This window comes from Spermophilus citellus (genome assembly GCF_964194105.1).
Source record: "Spermophilus citellus genome assembly, chromosome: 3".
In the NCBI taxonomy this organism is placed as follows: domain Eukaryota; kingdom Metazoa; phylum Chordata; class Mammalia; order Rodentia; family Sciuridae; genus Spermophilus; species Spermophilus citellus.
This window is the reverse complement of record NC_138184.1, coordinates 91,284,118-91,288,844: the sequence shown is the minus strand read 5'-3', so window position 1 is coordinate 91,288,844 and position 4,727 is coordinate 91,284,118.

Here is a 4,727-nt window from a genome sequence, read left to right as displayed (position 1 = left end):
TGGAACTGTTTTGCTATTCTTACAGTTTTCCATTAATGTTGAAATCATGTCAAAACACAAAAGGAAAAACACAAAAAGAACCCAGGTACCTGCTTCCCAGCACCCTTTGGAGTGAGGGGTGAGCACAAGACCATTATGGTGAGTGAATTGGAGGGAAGGCTGCTGAGGATCTTCTGGGGAAATTTTTTCCCCTTAAAAATAAGAAACAGCTACAAAGAGAAGCCTCACCGTGCTGGTCGGCTGTCAGTGACATCAGTGTGTAAGATGTTGTAGCTGCAGCAACTATCTTGTGACCATGAGGAGAAGGCCAAGAAACCCCCAGATATCATGTCCCAAGTCCTGATGCGAGGTCAATGGGATCATCCAGTTCCTATCCTCATCAAATCCCATCCATCATGCAAGGCCCAGCATGAGAGCATATGTCACTCAGGACCAGGGGCGAGGGAACGCCTATGCCAAACAGTAAAGGAGACCCCTGGAGGCCTAGAAGTGGTTCTGTTCTGCTCACAACTCACCCATCTGTGCAGACCACACTGGTCGTGAAACCCCAGTCCCAACTCAGACTTGAGGGAGTTTCATGCCTGAGTTCTGCCCCTTTTCCCAGACCCTAACTTCCTCCTGATGAAGTTTTTCTGAAGCACTGCTACTCAGGCTTTTCCTCAAACCATTAAAATCAGGATCTGGGCCTGGAAACCGGCATTTTATGGTTGAGCTACAACACATATATATAGTCCACTGCAGAAGCTTAAGTCGACATCTCAGTTATTTTTATTGTAGTAAAAATATACATAACTTTATATAAAGTGGCAAAATTACCACGTTAGTCATTTTTGAGCGTACAATTGAACGGCAGCATGCAATGCCAAGATGCAGGAGCTCTCAGCACGTTCACGATGCGATGCGAATCTCTCCTGTGCGTTTCCAGAACTTCTCTTCCACAGCTGAACCTCCCAGCCCATCAGATGCCAGCTCCTCACTCCATCTCCCCCAGGTCCTGCTAACCCAGTTCTGCCATGTCCACTGTCGTAGGTGCCCAGGCAGCCGGAGCCACGCACTCTGTCCCGGGCACTGTGCTGCCTGTCAGCGGTGCAGTGTTCTCTCCAGCCACCTGGCAGCACTTCTCTGTGCTTCATTCATTTCTGTGGCTGGACCACATGCCATGACCACGTGCCATCGAGTGGCTGCACCACACCTTGTTAATGCAGGACACTGTGGCCGCCTCCGCCTTCAGGATGCAGTGAAGGAGGCCACGCACGCTGTATGCAGGCATCTGTGTGAGGGCAGGTCTTTGGCACACACCTAGACTGGGCTTGCTGCTCGTGTGGTGATTAACTCTATGTATTTGACTTCCTGAGGGGCCCATGCTCTTCTCCACGGTGGCTGCACCATTTTACATTCTGAGCAGCCACACACAAGGGTTCCAGTTTTCCCGTGTCCTCGCCCAAGCCCGGTTTCTTTGTACACAAAGATGAACTCCAGTGAGCACAGTGTGGGGACAGAGCTAACAGTCGCCCAGGACCCCCATGGGGATGGCTTTTGTTAAAAAGCTCCCCAGCACCCAGGGTTGAGGACCATCCCCTGGACCTTTCATCTTTCTGCCTCCGAGAAGGCTGGCTAACTCATACCCTAAAAATAAACCGGCGTCTGAAGACAGAATATTAAAAATGACATTGTCACCTTGACAGAGTGGCTAATAACGCCACAGCGGACAGGAGTCCATCAATCATGGGCTGCTGTTTCCGTCTGGAGAGCTGGGAAGAGACCTAGATGGAGGCCTCAGCCCCACTTCCCTGCGATGCCCCCCAACTGCACGCGTGGCGTCCAGCAGCCAGGCAGAGGCGCTGACCTCCCGGATTCAATTTGCAAGGTCAACCATGCAAAAACGCAGGACTAATAGAATTGTCACCTCTGTGTCATGGCCATTTACAACGCACTCTTGCTGAGTCTGAACATGAAAGCAATTATGTGATACATACTTTGGCAAGAACCCAAGGTCCCCATCCAAGGAGGAGTGAGATGCAGCTGAGGCAGGTTATTTAAAAAACGAAAGAAAGAAAGAAAGAAATGAAGAAAAGTCACAAAGATACATTCATTATGAAAAATTTCAAAATTTGCCCTCCTCTGGAAATCACATAGGAACTTAGGAGTCAGAATCGTTTGAAAGCCCCATTGTCTTAAGAGTATAAATAGCACCTTTTAAAAACCCACAATTTCAATCAGGCTGGAATAATAGGAAGAACCATTCATGGAACGCTGTCTTTTAAAATTTCATGACACGTGAATTGATCCTCACTCCAGATCTAATTAGAGGCTCTAGGCATATGGGAGTCTGCAATGGTGTCAAAGCCACGTGGAAACCGCACTCACGATTGATCTTTTTCACCCGGGTATGATTTTTTTTTTTTAATCAATCCAGACATTTGGGAACCACCCAAGGAAAGGCGCACGAACAGGAAGCACCCAAAGGGGATCCTCTCACTCTTCCCAGAAGCTCTCTCCAAAGACCACGCACCAGGAAGGGGCGGCAGGAGCCTGGCCCCACTGGAGCTGCCGACCTGCACCCCTGCACAAGGCCCCTCCAGCCTGGTAGCCCCGGGAGTCCACCTTCCCCACGGTGGGGCTGCTCCACGTGGCCCCTCCAGCCTGGTGGCCCCGGGAGTCCACCTTCCCCACGGTGGGTTCCTCCACGTGAGCATCCAGAAGCCAGGCAGATCTGCACACGTTAAGGCGAGAATGTCCCCAAGGCCCACATGGCAAAGGGTGCTCCCCAGTGTGGCAGCACTGGAAGGGGGGGGCCTTTAAGAGCTGGGGGCCTGGGGAGGTCCCTAGATCCATCAATTCTCTGCCCTCCTAAAGCCGGGCCTTCTCGGACCCACTCCTGAGGCCTCCACAGCTGACGGCCAGTGCAGTGCTCCTTCCTGACCTGGGGTTCAGTCACTTCACGATGCCAGGGTAACCATGTCCTCAACCCTGGCACCCCAGGTCTCCTGTTCAGCCTCCCCACTCTCAGCCTACCTACCCATCCTCCAGGGAAGAGGTGGGCTCATGACCCAGGTACTGCCATCAGAACCTCCCATTCCCCAGATGGCACAGGTGGATCAGAGATGGGCATGTGACCTTGGGCCGACCAAGGAGACTCTTTACCTAAGAATGAAAGACCGAAGGCTGCACAGAAGTGGAGACAGGAGATGGTGACATGAGGGTAGCTGGCATCCCGTGCGTACCTGTTACAGGCCAGCAAAAATGACAGGCACCGCCTCAACCCTGCCACCTAATAACAGTCTTAATACCTGCACTACAGATGGAGGAAACAAGGCTCAGAGAGAGCGAGTAACCTGCCTGTGGTCACACAGGGGTGAAGCCACCATTCAGGTGTAGGCACTTGGTTCCAGTAAATGGAGCTGCCCAAGTCAGGAAACTGTGGGAGGCCCAGCTACGTCTGAATTCTAGATATGCAATATTTGGGACACACTGACATTTAAAAAGCTATTTAGGCTGTGTGTGTGGTGGCTCTCGCCTGTAATCCCAGCAACTCGGGGGGCTGAGGCGGGAGGATCACAAGTTCAAAGCCAGCCTCAGCAACTTATCAAGGCCCTAAGTTAACTTAACGAGAGCCCAGTTGGTGCTGGGGTTTCTGTTACTTGTTGCCAACAAAATCCACAGTCGTAACTGAAAAGAGGAGTGGACGCCCGTGCCCTGACCGCAGCCAGCAGGCAGAGGAGAGCCCAGGGCTGCAGGGAAGTCGGCCCACACCATGCGGGGCCCACAATGGCCACCCTCTTTGACACTCCCGAAATCACCTGCTGTGCTACTGAGCCAGTGAGACAAGAGAAGGGACAGACAGAGGTACCAGAGGGAACGGAGCCTGAAAGCCTCTCCAGAGCACAGTGAGCCACCCACATCTCCTAGAGGTCATCTGATGGAGTACTGGACCACTGCTCACCTCTGCAGTGGCCAGAGGGCCATGCAACAGGGGAAGGTGTGACCACGGAGCCAGCGTGGCCAGGAGCATGGACACCTACTTCACAGGCCTTTACTACTGCCCATGACAGGGACAAGATGGCTGGAGGCTGTTAGAAATGGTGTGTGCGGACACCCAGAGCAGCTGTGGCTAGCAGAGGATGCGGCACAGCTCCTCAGAGCCTCCTGATGGCTCTGCTGCGTCCAGGGCTCTGTGCTGGGCCACCCTGCTCTGCGCACAGGTGCTGGGGTGACAGGGAGAGAGGAGGGGAGGGCGGCAGCTGTGCCTGAAGCTGTTGCCAGACAGAGGCCAGGGGAGGCCAGGCAGAGGCACTGCCCTGGGCCCCACGCAGTGAGCGCCCAGCCAGCCAGGGCACTGCTGGGCCCAAGTCCCAGTGGCCTCCTGGAGCCCTCAGAACACGACCCACACCACCTGGAGCCGCTCCCCACTCACGTGCCCTGCAGTCCCCACGGGGCCCCTGCTGTCCTCTAGATGAGGTGGTCCCCTCGCAGGCCTCTGCCTGGCTGGTGGCCCTCCAGTCTTCACATGGTGGCATCACACTCTCAGACAGTAGCTCTGGTGTCCCCAGGAGAGGCACGCTGGCTGCACCTCCACAGCCGCAGCCTCCGCGACCCTGGCCCCTGTGGAACCCCACACTCAGGTGGGCACATGAGTTAGGACAGAGCTAGTCCCTGGTCCTGCAGGGCCCCCAAGAAAAATCACCCGATTGGGACACAGAAAGTTGTTCCTCAACTGGAAGACACAG